This window comes from Puma concolor, chromosome C1 (genome assembly GCF_028749965.1).
Source record: "Puma concolor isolate L17-30 chromosome C1, mPumCon1.1.hap2, whole genome shotgun sequence".
NCBI lineage: Eukaryota > Metazoa > Chordata > Mammalia > Carnivora > Felidae > Puma > Puma concolor.
The window spans coordinates 110,059,401-110,074,833 of NC_141674.1; the positions used below are offsets into that span (position 1 = coordinate 110,059,401).

The 15,433-nt window shown below is 42.5% G+C and overlaps 1 long non-coding RNA gene across 1 annotated transcript; it reads left to right on the forward strand.

The window, feature by feature from the left end:
* The first annotated feature begins 1,885 nt into the window (after positions 1-1,885).
* LOC147578383 (uncharacterized) lies at positions 1,886-10,679 on the forward strand. Its single transcript, XR_015254254.1, has 3 exons — positions 1,886-1,964; positions 9,924-9,985; positions 10,577-10,679. It is a non-coding gene; the product is annotated as an uncharacterized LOC147578383 (long non-coding RNA).
* The last annotated feature ends 4,754 nt before the right edge of the window (positions 10,680-15,433 follow it).

A 15,433-nucleotide genomic window follows, 5' to 3' on the forward strand; every position in this document is an offset into this window, starting at 1 on the left:
TCTTATTTGTGTCTGTGTGTCTCCCGCCCCCCCCCCCCCCCCCCGGTCCCAACCAGGGCATGGCCCAGCTGTGAGTGAATGGGAACCATTCATCAATGCTCTTCTCACTATCTGTGTTTATTCTTGTGAAAGTGTCTGACTCTAGCACAGTGGGGACACAGTGAGGGAACAAGGAAAAGAAGATATATATTTTCTTTAGAATGGGAAATCCATTTTATTGTAATGACATATAGCTTTTTATTTTTCCTCTGAAGGACTCTAACCTTCTATGATTGGTCTAAATTAATTTCATCTTTCCTTTGGTTTCCGTAGCAATGTATTTCATACTCATATTGCCAAGAACAATTCTCCTAGTGTTATATTTACCAAATAATTTGGAAATATTCCCTGTCATTTTTTTTCTGGTTGTAGCTGGTCATATCAAAGAATACCACCACTTTGCAAGAAGAAAGTGTACATAGAACACATTCAGTGCTCAATGACTCAATGTTCATGAGGTTAATCAATGAATAAACATGCAAAATTCAAATTGTATACCCCTTATTCTTTTCCCAAGCATCAGATAATTCAAGTTAAAAATCATACAGTCATCTCCTATAAGAAGATCCTTGTGTGGGGTATGTATTTACAGAAATGCACAGGAAAGAATGCACATGTTCTCAGGGTCTTACAATCTTGATTGCATCCTTATACTGCAGGAGAAGCAGAAGGTCTGGGAAGCACAGAGGAGGGGCATTTAGGCTTGGGCAGGGAATGCTGAGGTAGTGTGTGTGTGTGTGTGTGTGTGTGTGTGTGTGTATTTTGGGTTCCTAGATTCAATTCCAATGTGTTGGAGGGGGAATTTCCCCACACATTCCAGCAATTGTCAGGATACTAGCTTTGTTTCCTAAAATTCAACTCAGTTTTGACACTATTTACCCAGAGATAGCATCAGATTCCACAGATTGAGAGCTTAGTCCCACGAGACTGCCCTCCCCCCAATTCAGATGATAGACATAAACCCCCATTGTTACCTGTGTTTCTGACACACAGACTACAGAGCAAAAGTTCCCATCATACCTCTCCTTGGTTTAAGTATTGCTAGAAAGGCTCACAGAACTCAGAATGTTTTACTAGATCACCAGATGATCATACAAGGACATAACTCAGGAATAGCCATATGGTAGATGCATAGAGTGAGGTTTGGGGGAAGGGCACCAAGCTTCCATGGTGTTCAGGTGCTGCTTCCCTGAGCACCAACACATGTTCACCAATGCAGAAGCTCTCTGAACCCAGCCCATTTGGGGTTTTCAGAGTCTTCATTACACAGGTACCATTGATTAAATTATTGGCTCTGGGTCACTGAACTGAACCTCAGCCCCACTCTCCTCTCCTGAGGTCAGGGGTGGAACTGACAGTTTCAACCTTTTAATCTCAGGGTTGGCTCCCTGGCAACCAGCCCTGTTTGGGTTCCAAGAGTCACTATTAATATAACAAAGGACACCTTAGTTGCTCTCAAACCTTAGGAAATTTCAAGGGTTTTAGGAAAACCGGAAAGAGGATGAAAACTAAATATATATTTCTTATTAAAAAACACAATATCACTGTGTGTGTGTGTGTGTGTGTGTGTGTGTGTGTGTAGAAAATGGCACAAATCAAAAGGCAGGAGCCTGAAGCAGTGGTTTCTCCTGGTCAGGACAGGTTAACAGTCCTTAGAGCTCACAGGTAGGTGACAGTTCCTCTTCTGACCATGAGTCCAGCTCCTCCTGCTCTTCCTGTGTGCCAGGACTTGTATTTGCCTTGTACTTGCATTCTCCCTTTTAACGTTGAACAAAGTGCTTCACCTCTCCAGTTTCTTCATCTGAAGAACAGAGATTAGATAATAATGGCTCCACCTCAGAGGCTCTGGTGAGGTGTGAAAGTTCATCTAAAAAGAGCTCTGAAAGCAAGTTCAGCCGGAGACAGCACCTGGCAAATGTTAACAGGTAAGGTGATGGGGGTGAGCATGAACATCCTTGGGAAACTGACAAGGGAAAGTGTACATAACATACCTGAGAAACACTGACAATGGTACTGGGGAACCAGGCCTGAGAGTCTCCAAAGGACTAAGTGTGCAGCTGTGTGTGTCTTAAATCCACTGCTTTCCAGAAAGCCAGACTGTTGATGAGAGAGCTCTGACCTCTCCTGGGTATTATCAGTAATAATTACTGTTAACTGATGTTCACATTTGTTTAGTACTCTACAGTTTATGAAGCACTTCCACATACACGCTTGTCATGCTCATCCACTGGGAGTTGTTGAGGATTTCTGAATGGATGCCAAGGGGGTATTCAATAAAATGCCCAAGGCTGCTGTCCTCACCTCTAGGCTCCAGGCTGTAAATCTGGTCACATTCACTGGCATTAAAATCACCTGATACATCCAGATAAATTAACAGGAATGGCTGGGTGGCCATTCTCTGAACTGCCCTCCACTGGCTGCAGGTGGTGGTATCCATTATGCTACCAGAAGTGCAGTGAGATACACTAGTGAGTGTGGGGGTCAGACTACCTCATGTCTGTTCTAGTCCCAATACCTCCCTAGCCTCTGGAATCAGAAAAGATAACTATTTTTATTCCCATTGCCTTTTTAAAGAATATGATAAAGATTCTTGAGGAAAGTGGTAGACAAATACATTAATAAATAAAATAAACAATTCTAATTTTAAAATAGTGGGGAAATCTACTGAGTAAGGGCTTTATTGAATTATTCTCTGTTAAGAAACTATTCCTATTCCTGTGCCAAACTGTCAGCTTGCTTGGGAGGGTGGACGAATGCTCAGAGCCCAAGGCTTTAGGGAAAGGAATGGATAAGACATCTCATGCTTTTGCCTGAGATTCAAAGCAACTGACACCTGTTGGGGAGAGCCTGATGGCCTGGGATCACAAATTCCAGGTGGATGGAGATGAACAAGTCCCCTGAAATAAAATTCTCAAGGTTTGAACGAGATGAAAAGGCAAGCTGTTTGCCAAGCTGGCCCAGAATCAAAAAGAACCAACAGTCAGTCTGACTCTGGGGTCTAGGGGCTCATGATCATCTGTGTCCCAGGGATAGGCTGCTCCTAGAAGCAGTGGCTCCAAGTGATTTAAAGAGTGGTGACACTATGAGCAATAGTACTTGAACATCAAAACTAGGTGTGATTGGATATTGTCCTTCCTGGGGCCCTTGGGACTGGGACAGGCTACGTGATGGTGTGGCCACAAAAGGTGAAAGTTAGGTCCAGCTGTGTTGAAGGCCTCTTCACACTACCTGAGCTGGAGCTCCTACTCCAGCCTGCACAGGCTCCAGCATTGTGGTGATTGTGGGACACGAGGGTCAATGGAGTGCCCCACTCTCCCAGTGGCAGTGGTCTCCATTGACCAGCAGAGGTTTCCTGGTACTGTCTGTGCCTTGTAGCATGGTGAGTGCTGAGGGATTCTCCCCCATGTGTGCAGAGCACAGGTCACTGCTGGACGGTAAGTCTCCCTGAATGGAGTGGTATGACAGCCCTGGCCCTTGGAATATTTGGAAGCATGTAACAGCCCAGGGACTTACTGGGAGGGAGAGGTTGGAAGCAGAAGGAGGATAAGACAGAAAGCTACTGAGGGTTCACAGATTTTAAGATGCTACAGAGAGTGCTTTAATTACATGCCAGAGCTGAAGATGCATGCCTTACTCATATGTGAGTTACATTATTCATATATTCATCTGTTACAAAAAAAAACTATATAAAGGACCTTTGACAGCATGTATATTGTGTTTTTTAAGTTTATTTATTTATGTTAATAATAAGAGAGAGACAGAGACAGTATGAGTGGGGGAGGGGCAGAGAAAGAGGGAGACAGAGAATCCCAAGCAGGTTCTGCACTGTCAGCGCAGAGCCCAATGCAGGGCTCAAACCCAGAAAACCGTGAGATCATGACCCGAGCTGAAACCAAGAGTCAGATGCTCAACCGACTGAGCCACCCAGGCACCCCTATATTGTGGTTTTAAAGATCAATTAGACATGGTTGGATTCTAAAGGATCATACCATATATTAGGATTAAAAATACATATACATAATTCTATTTATGTAATGTGTATATACTCATTTTACTGTAAAATGTATTCATTTGTTAGTTTATAGAACAGCTGTCCATCTCCTCCCAATATCACTAGGACACACAGGATAGGAATAATCACCTTTCCCTTCTTAATACTGAAAGGAGTTCTGAAATGAAGCCAGTCAAATTCAGCCCCACACCGTCTCTATTCTCTTAGAAGAATGTTAAGTAAATAGCTTTTGTTAGCAACTGTTTAATCTCCAAGGCTGAAAAGTCTACTGTGAACCTTGTCACATTGTTTCAGAGTGAATCTGACCTAACATTTCATGTTTGTTTACTTGTTTTTAAAAATACTTTATTTTTAAGTAATCTTTCCATCCAACGTGGTGCTCGAACTCAAACCCCAAGATCAAGAGTCACATGCTCCACCGACTGAGCCAGCTGGACGCCCCCTAACATTTCATGTTTGTACACTCAATTCCTCATGTCTTGCTAATGTGACTTGCCCTAGCCTGGGGAGTTGGTGAAGACAGGATCTGGGTCTCACTTGGTCACTGCTGTGTCTCCAGGTTTAGAACATGCCCGGCATGGCATAGGCAGGTGGCACTGTTGAGTGAAGACAGAATAATGAACAGCAGGTGTCCTAGGAAAACATCTAGGAAAAGTTGTTTGGGCAGGAGAAGCTTCCTGGCTGCAAGAATCTCTATGCAAGAATCTGAGGACTGGATTTCCCACCCAGTAGGTATCAGGATAATAATTCCTCCAAAGAGCCATCTGCTTCATTGCTGGCAGTCAGGGCTCTTTGCTCTCAGCCTGAAGCTGTCTACTCATCCTGGGCACCCACATTGGGTCCTCCAGGACCCAGCAGAGCCCCCAGTGGACTCTCCCAGTTCCCAGCCATTCTTCCCTCCGGGCTACTTCTGTCCCACACAATCACTGCCCTTCCTGACTTGTGTGTTGGGCCAAGAGGCATCACTGCTGTCCCCTACAAGCCCCAGGACCACACTGCAGCTTCACTCCAGCCATGCTCCTCAGGCATTTATTTGTCTACAAAGTCTGTCACATAAAAAACAACATGAGTGTCACAGATACATGATGGGCAAAACCTGATATATTCTTGTCTTTTTACAAACCCTGATATTTCAGAGTTCCTTTCTTAGTATAAACCATTTTACTTGCCAAGAACACTAAATGTTAGTCATGATCTAGTAAAGACAAATGGCTAGAATTCTCCAGATCTCCACAACTTTTTTTCCCATGGCTGCCACTACCCCTGCCAGATTCCTGAGGATGAGAGGACACAAATCTACACATAACAACCTAGATACAAGCACATTTTAGACAATACACACTTGGAATTTTCCCCCAAAAAAATCCAGGCCCATGAGCCTGTTTCCTGCCTTCTCCTTCTATGCCTCCATCTTGATATTGACCCTATGAATTGTCTTTTCTGTTGTAAAGAAATGGAGAAACAAAGTAACAGAGAAACCACAGATTCTTCTTTCCCAGTTCCAACTCCCTATATCTTGTCTCATTTTGATTTCTTTCCAGGTTGACCTTGCTCCTTGCCACACTCTAGGGAGAGCACTTCACAAGAGAGGACCTCCCTTGACTCATTAGTGCCTGTGATGTGAAGGATCCTGCACTTCCAGGGCCAAGTTGAAGGGTCAACCTTTGTAGACACCCTGATGGCTAGGAAGAGTGGAAGGGTCTTAATACTAGATTGTGTTTCTATCAGTTTGAATTCCCAACCTACAATATTTAAATAATGATCCCTACCCTGGAACATCCTAGGAAACATAACTTCACCTCTCTATAAAAGCATTTTTTGTATAGCAAGATTAGCAAGTATATCATTCTCCAAATAAAACAGCAATCCACCTACAAATCTAAGTAGTGCATGATAAAACAGTTTTCCAGAAGCTCCTATTAAATATTCAAACAAACACTATAAATGCTTCAGGGCCACTTTATGGGTTTCTTGGATGGCAATTGTAAAATCATTAGAGATCTCCAACACAAATCAAGCTACATAACTTAGATGATTTATTTCAGGGACTCATCAATGCTGTGAAATAATGCAGTGTGTGTGTGTGTGTGTGTGTGTGTGTGTGTGTGTGTGTCTTCAAATGCCACAAGTCTTACACAGACATTTGCATCACTGACTCACCAGTAGCAATCCCCATGACAGCACCACCTAGCAAGCAGAGGGGCCAAGTTTCAGAAGCAAGCTTATCAAGGCACACTGTCCCACATCAGTCTACATGCTGGTGGAGATAAAGCCATAACAAAATAGGACCAGACCAAGGTACAGAAGCAGAAAATCTGCTGTGATGTATATCCTTCTCCCCTCAAAGGTGCCTCCAGCCCAGATACAACTTCCCCTGAGCCCAGGCCATGCTGTCCTTTCCTGGCATTTTTTTTCTCAATCTTGCAGCTGGGATATCTTTGCCCACAGACTTATCTTCACTTGGGTCTCAAGGTTACTCTCTCTTCTCTTCCTCCTAGGACATTCTCTCCATTTTGCCCCACACATTCCCACAGGTAGTTCTCATGCATTCTCCCTCCAAAGCAGCTGGCACAGAAGCTACAGTCCTTCAAGTGGGCTTCAGAAGAAGGGCTGAGAGCTATCTGCCTGCCTTCTCATAAAACCAGAAATGTCACAGCAATACTCCTAGGTGAGTCCACTGCACAGGGGACATATGAAACAACCATAAATGATAGAAGTTCATTCTCATTGACTATGGGAGATGGCCACCCCATAAGTGTCTCCCAGAGCGGTGCTATAGCAGAGCACTCTGTAGGCACAGAGGGAATCACACAGGAATGCCCATGAGCTCCTGGATGAGAAGGAAGAATGTCACCACCACTACACTGCCATAACAGGATTCTGAAGCTTGAGTTTTCCACAGTTTAACCTCCCCTCCCCTCAGGGAAGAGAGTGAAGGGTATAGGAGCTGAGTTAAAGCACACACAGAACAGGGAGAACTGTTTAGTTTATTGTCCTTTATAGTGTCTAGTTCAAACAGCTATTTCTGTTTCTGTATGTTCATACTTGGGACCCTCAAGTGTAGTAAGAAGATATTTATGTAGCCATATCCCAAGCTAAATCCTAAAAGGATGACATAGATAAGTCAATAAGAATTTATTTTCACAATGACTGAGGGATTGCTAGGAGAAGGAAGAAAAGGTCAAGGCACAGGGAGGCTGCTCTAGTGCCACAGGGAGATACAGGTCATGGGACTGAAATACAGTAATGTAGACATCACCTGCCCATGTTCCCTGTGGAACTGTATTTGGGTCTTATGCAATGCAGGGTGTCTGGACTAAATTCAGAAGACATTAGTCCCCAGGCAGTGAGACTCAGACCCTGCTGACGGAGGGAGAAACCTTTACCCCAGCACACTGAGAGCAGCTCTGGGCAGGAGGCTGTGGTGCTTCAGGGGTGAATACACATGAGCACACATGAAGACTCCTCCAGGAGACTCCTGGGGCTTCACGAAGCATGGGTGAAGGGAAAAGTGAGGAAGAGTGAGCCTGGCCAAGGCAGGGAAATAGTTCTTGTGGGCAGTCTTCTTTGTGATGGTTGACAACTAACTGATCCTGTCCATGAGAGGATTTTGGAGAATAGAACATAAGCTTTGGGTTACATGAACATGGGGCCTGGCACCCCATGCCATTTATTTAACTCTTCCCAGCTTCAGTTTCTTCATCTTTGAAAACAGAGATAACATCTGCCACTCAAACAATTATAAGGAATGCAGTGTTCATGCATGTGCAGCATTTAATCTCTCCCTTGGCACTCATCACATATTCAGTGAATGTTGATAAAAAAAATATGAATGCATCGTGACCACATACTGACAAAACCCATATTCTTTGAAGGACCTTATTTGTTTTACTAGGATTGATCTTGTTCATTTTGCACTGATATGACTATAATAAGACTCATGGGTCTGACTTGGTCTCTGGGTATCAGGAAACAAAATGACCTTACAGTCACTGTGAAGGGCCCCTTGATAATGGTTAGGTTGGAGTGGTAGGACTCTGGACTTTGCCTGAGAGCCTGTCTGAACATTGAAGCAGATCCAGAGAGGTTTTAGAGAATGACCTAGTCTCTCCCTGGAAGATCTTTCCAATGCACCTCCATGTACACATGGAGGGCAGATACTTCCCAGAGAGGTCAACAAAACTGGGTACCTCTTGTTAATTAAGATAATTTATGAAGGTTATCTCAACCATGATTTGTCTGCCTGTCAGACTATGTCAAAATTCCAGCTTAGATAGCAAGCTATTCTGGATTAATTCTTGCATCTGGTAGATCTCACTGGTGCTAACTCTGTACTGGGGATTGTAATGGTAACTGGAGATACTGTGTCAAGTAAGCACCACCTCTGTCCTTTCTTCAAATGGTGGGGACAGACAATTATGCCACAGTGAGATGGAGGCCCTGGTGGAGGGAATCACTGTGTGCCATGTCCAAACTAGAGTCACAGTAGACTTCAAGAAGTGGGGTGACACCTGAAGTCAGAATGACAAGTAGGAATTAGCCAGATGGAAAGGGGTAGAGTGAAAGTTCTTAATTTGGTAATTGCTTATTTGGTACCTCTTCTGCTGTCCTATGCTCTGATTATAGAATGATGAATTAAATAGTTTTGTCTAAGGAGGCAATAAACATGGAGTAGCAATTGCAGGGTGGTGGAAGTTGCCGAGAGGTGACCTTAATCTCTCCAACTTGGTGGACAGAAGCAGGGTGGCTGTGGAAAGGCTTAAGCTGGGACTTGAATGCTTGGCAAGAGTTAGGTGGTGGTGGATGGAAGAACATTTCAGACAGAGGGGAAAGGGTATATTAAGGATCAGGAACTAGAAAAATGTTGCCACTTCCAGGGAAGGTAAAGAATGCCAATCTGTAGCGGCACCTGTAACTGGCTCAGTCAGTTAAGCGTCTGACTTCAGTTCAAGTCATGATCTCACAGTCCGTGAGTTTGAGCCCTGCATCAGGCTCTGTGCTGACAGCTCAGAGCCTGGAGCCTGCTTCGGATTCTGTGTCTCCCTCTGTCTCTCTGCCCCTTCCCCACTCACGCTGTGTTTCTATCAAAAACTGAATAAACGTTAAAAAAATTAAAAAAAAAAAGTGCCAATCTATATACAGCATGGGGAGAGGAGGGAAGGGTGAAAGTGGAGAGGTGAGAAGGACCTGGTCATGCAAGCCATGGAACTCAGGTTATACTGTATGAGCAGCTGGAAGCGTTTTAAAGATGACCATGACATTTAGATTTTTTATTTAGGCAAACCATGCTTTTGGCTCCAGTATGGAGAACGAATTGAAGGTGAGGCTGGAAGTGACTCTACTGCTTAGAACAGGTCTAGTGGACCAGGGGAGCTGAAAATCCAATTAAGAGTCCACTTTAATAATTCAGAGGATGGTGATTTGAACATCAGTGGAGGAGGCAGTCCTAAATTATGGGTGGGTTATGGAGAAAGTTTGGCAGATGCCAGCTGAAAGCAACATATCAAAACTTCTTTCTGATGTAAATGGATAACCTTTCTTGGTTTAACAGATTGCTTAATCCCAAGCTCTTGCAGAAAGAAGAGTGGCTGGTTTATCAGACTTCTGGACAAAGCAGGTAACAGTGGCACCACCTGCCCACTGAACTTTCCTGTTAGTCCTGCTCCCATTGTAAGACTTACGTGAGGCCTGAGATTTGCTCTTCAGCGTGGTTGCAATCATTAGTGGACGATCTTAGACATGATTGTACTAAGCACCAGCTTTTAGTGGTGAGTGACACAGGAGAACCCAGAAGAGGTTAAATTATCTTCCGATACCATGTTAGCTGTCAAAACTCCCAGCCAATCAGGCTTCTGTATGCTTCTCCTTCCAGCTCCTGATGATCAGAAGACTAGCACCCTCGGATACTATATTCCAGAGATTGCTGCAGCAGAAGTAAGGCTCTACAGTCTCTGTCTCATTTCTTTCTAAACCTTTGTCAAAGAAACAGGACTGCATTTTTATCTACTAAAGATGATCAAATTTAATTAATGCTGAAAACTTTTTTTGCTTAAGATTTGTTCAACTTAGGCTTCTTTCTAATTAACATGGCATTTTAAACAAAACATATTCCTTACTGTGATCGAGACTGTTGTGCAACCAAATGTTAATTTCCCAGCCTCTGTTGTAATTGATTGTGACCACAGGACTATTGTGGGCAGTGGGTTGTAGCTTTACATGATGTAAACCACTTCCAAGTCTGGACCTTAACCATATCCCATATGATACTCTAGGCCTCTCTTCCTTTTCTGTGATTCCCAGGAACCCAGGAACCCTGGGTTCCCTGTTTCAGGTGGCAGAGGTACAAAATATAAGACTACCACCCAACTCCCTTGGATTTTGCTTGAGTGAGACACAAATCATCCATCATTGGATCTGTTAAACCAATTGAATTTTGGCTTTTATTTATTAACGTAGCATAGCATAGCATATATAGACTAATGCACCTTGTAACTCTAAACAGTATGACTCCTATTGGTTTTCCAGGTCAAAATATTCATCAGCACATTTGAAGAAGCCCATATTCAGGCTGCTCCCTTTGCCTCTTCTCAAAAGGACATGAGTATGAAGAAAACTGTTCAAAAGCCTATAGAACATTAAGAAGTATAATAATAATAGTTGCATTTATTTGGATGTGGGGATAGGCAGGGGCAGAGATGATGGGAAACTGCTAGATAGTAGGGTCTTTCAGAGAGAGAGAGAGAGAGAGAGAGAGAGAGAGAGAGAGAGAGAGATCTGGAGGAGGAGTGCATCGTATTCTGATGTGTTTTGTTCTGTGGGCAGTGAGAAGAGATGATCAATGCTATGTTGAGTCTGCTGATTATTTTTTTAAAATCTGGATATAAGTACTTTATTTACAAATATTTAGATTAATAGCATTCTGTTACATCAAATGAAGAATACAGCAATCCGAATATATCCTATAATAAAAACAAGACCCACTGTAACTAACTTTGGGAATTGGGTATTCGACCTAAAAAAGACAAAGTTTTTGGTTTGATATTTCTACCTTGTATCTAATGAATGGGTTGTCCGTATGTAAATATACATACACATCAGCAGGTCATGGTCCCTGGTCACATCCTTTGTGATGCAACAGTGCAAGCAAAATGGGTCACTGTAAGTTTTTAACAGAATATGTCAATCTACTCCAGAAAAGTTGTTCTTACAAATGTTAAACAGAGAAATAAAATGAGTCCACAAACTAACCATTGTTTTATTTAACATTGACTACACAATATTCCAGTACTATCCCATGTTTACAATCCATATTTAAAGTACCTGTGGATATCCAGGTTGAGAATCCAGTGAACAGTTGGATATACATGACTGAACTGTACAAGAATAATCTGTACTGAAATTGTAGATTTTTGAGTTATCACTATATAAATTGAAGCCATCATTACTCTTCAAATGAGCTCTCCCAGAGAAAAGGTGATAATAAGAAAAACAAAATCCTAAGGCCCCACAGGAATACTCACATTAAGCAACAAGGTTCTATGCAGAGGCTGTGAAGCAGGTAGAATGTGTGTGTAGAGAAATGAGCTGGTGTAGTATCAAGAAGGGCATGGATAGTGGTGCTGGTTGATGCTGAAAACCTCCTAGCATAGAGCCCAGAGAAGTCCATCTGACCTGGAAGGGAAAAAGTCAGTGTGACCCTGATGATAAGCAGCCTGATCTGGATGGTCTGTGTTCAGAGGTGATTGGAAGGAAGTTAAGGGCACACAGTGAGTGTGGACAATCCCAAGAGTTTGGGAAAGGACCAAAAGGATGTGTGACTGAGGTAGATTTTTTCTTTTAACATAAGGTGAGTTAGGTTAACATGCTGATGGGAAAAAGTCAGAAGGAGGGGAAAGGAAGGATAAAAAATCTGTCCCTAAAGGTAGACAGAAAGGATGGGGGTACAGTGGAGGCCTCTTCTCCTAAGATGGGCCAGGTTGAGACTCATCTACACACATCTGTGTTGGGTGTTGGAAGTTTGGAAAACTCCCTGTGAGTGGAGTCTGTCTCTATAGTGAAGGATATCTGCTGGGAGAGGAGGTGAGATGAAGAGGGGGCTATAGAAATTTGAAGTCTCTGTAGAACATTGGGGAAGAGGGCTTTTTTATGGAAATATAGGAGGTCTGTTCTCACGATTTTAGGTTGGGCACCATGTATGGAGTTTTTTGTTTTTCTCAAATGATGCTTAGTAACATATTTGTAAAAGTGACAACAGCAGACACTGAAGTGACTAGGGTTGAAGTTTTGTGGGGTGGGTGTGATTGATGCAGAGAAAGATAAGAGAGTGAAGTTTCAGTAAAAAATGTTTATGATGTTTATGTATTTATTTTATTTATGTATTGTTTACAATGATGATCTCCGAATCCAGGAAAGATAGAGAATGGAATAAATATATGATTTTGCAGATAGACAGAAGTGAGACAGGGTAAGTGGTCTTAGTCTGTCACCAGAAATGGGGCTCATAGAAGGCAGTTCCTGGCACTTTGAGAGTGGGTGGGCATAGCAGACCAAGACGAAACTGGGATGGATATTCCAGTTCTAAGGTAACACCATCTCCTTCTCGTAAGGTCTCACTTTTACATTAGTTACTGGGTCCTTTGTTTCTTTTATGATAAGAATTAAACAGAATAATTTGGTTTTTTCCCTTTCTTTACCATTTAAGAGACAAATTTGATGTTCTAAATTAAAAAAAAACAAAATCCTTCACAATCTCTGCTTTAATGGATATTAGACTCTAACCCATCGTCTGTCCATGCATTCATCTATCCATTCTTAAAACATCCTTAACATGACTCATTATCCTCCCTGCTCTAATCCCCTAAGAGACTAGACATAGAGACCATGGGTTATGTGCTCTACTCTTGAAGTTGTTCCTGACCATGACACCTGGTCTCTGCTCTCAGGCCACACTAGTGTAGTGTCACACTTATTGTCAAATGTCTGGTCAGCCTCCAGCACCTCCCACAGTCACATGGCTTCACCTCATCTGTCTCTTTGCATATGCATGTTTTTTTTTCATCATTTTATTACAAAGTCTGACTTTATAATGCCAGATGACTCCAAACAATCATTAGCAGATATCCTATCTCAAATAATAGATAACATACTTTGTGATCAGTTGCTTTCTCTGTAATAAGAATAACATCTCAATTAAAACAATGGAACCTAGGGGTGCCTGGGTGGCTCAGTCAGTTGAGCCTCTGACTTCAGCTTAGGTCATGATCTCATGGTTCATGGGTTCAAGTACTGCATCATGCTCTGTGCTGACTGCTTGCTCAGAGCCTGGAGGCTGCTTCAGATTCTGTGTCTCTTCTCTCTCTGCCCCTCCCCTGATCATGCTCTGTCTCACGCTATCTCTCAAAAATAAATAAATGTAAAAAAATAAAAAAAAAACAATGGAGCCTAAAATTAGGTTTCTGCAACAAGAGTGCAAAAACATGCCTATTTTGTTGTATTTTGTATTCTAAACCTGCATTGTGTTGATTACATGGTAGGGAGCCCCTCAATAAATATTTATAGGATAAATAGCTCATGGTTTACAGCTATGGCTTATTCAAAGGAGTTTAACAGTGTCCAGAGTACTACAAATAGAAACATAAAATAGCTAGTTCCATGGTTTGTAGTAATAAAACATAACTAAATGAATAAATGATTGATTGGGTCACAAAGACTTTAATATTCCTTGCAATCCTGAGTAGGGTAAAATGGGAATCAGGTTGGGAATATTTTGATATTTCAAAGATTACTTGGGAAGCTCAAATAGGCAGCATTGTTGAACAACCTCTATTAGGGGTTCTGTGGGATATATTCCTCATAGCAGGCATAGAGGTCTGTACTTCATACTCACTACTGTTGCCAGAAAGGCTGATGCGAAGTGAAAGGTCTGTGATCATAGTCTAATCTCCTGACCTAGACACACAGCCACAGACTTGACTGAGAGACTGTGGAAAACACATGTTCCAGAGCCACTGAGGTAGCATCTTTGGGAATCTACACCTACAATAAGTATTCCAGACAACCCAATACACACTAGTGTTTGAACACCAATGGTAGATGCAACACCACTGAGACCCTTCAGTGAGATTATGAAGACCTGAGATTTGGAGTCCGGTTGGATCCGGTTGGATCTGGTTGGAGTCCGGTTGGTGGTTTAGGATCCATCACCTAACTCCCCTGAGACTTCTTTTCTCTTGATGAACATCAGTAATGCTCTAACTTCTTCCTCAGGAGTCTTTGGAAGGCCTAATGTGGTAGAGCACATGAAAGAATGTTGAAAATCGGCAATTGTTGCTGAAATAACAAGCCCCAGATTAGGAGTAAGCCTGTGCCTGAGGTTAGCAGGTGACTCTTTGTCCAGAATTTGAAGTACATATTCAGTTGCTATTGGAGATAGCTAATCGCCAACTAACCTTTGTGGCAAAAAGGCCAGTAGTAAGAAATTTCAAGTGAGCTCCATCATTGTAAGTTAGTGTCAGGGCTTTGGGGAAGCAGCACTGCTATGCAAGCAATAGAGTGGGCTGCCCCAGATTGGAACTAGTTTCCCAGAGACTGAGACTCTGCCCTCACTGGTTTAGTTAATACAGAGAGTGAATAATCTTCCTCAGGAAAGCTTGGAGGATTCCTGCTTTGCTTTGAGTCAGGCCAATGACCTCCAAGTTCCCCTCCAATTTTATACTTTATCATTTTATGACCCTATAACTAAGCTAACCAGCCACAGAGTGAGGCTGTTACTTTATATTATAATTTGCCATAAATACTTCAATGATAACCTCAGTGCATTAAAGAACTCTTAAGCCATTCTTTAATCTAAATACAAATTCCACTGAGAGTAGTAGGTTATAAGGGACCTTGTGTTTTTATAGAGTCAAAAGGAAAAAAGATGTTAACCTGAAAAATGTGTAGTTTTCCTTTTAAATCTTTTTGAAGAAGCTGATGTGACACTTCAAATCAGATCCTTTTGTTTCCCCATGACATTTCCTGCCACTCTACCCTGGATGATGGGAAGCCAGGAGTTCCAGCCTTAGAGCACACACCTACTGAAGAAGCACAAAGTGGGGACAGGACTGGTGTAACAAATCTAAATGAAGATGCAGACATGTCCATCAAGTTCTAGAGCTTGATGATGTTGGAAGTTGTCTGGTCCTATTACAGAAGAAGCCACTGCAAACCAGAGATGAGCAGGGATCAGTTTCAGTGACGTGGTTGTTCAGTGTCTCTGCATGGCTGCTTCTCATGAAGACCATAGACTGGACCCAGTGTGTTTTAAACGTGATCATAAAGTGATTCTACCAAATTCAATATTCACTATTCACCTAAATCACAGCTGAAAAGACCTTCACTTTG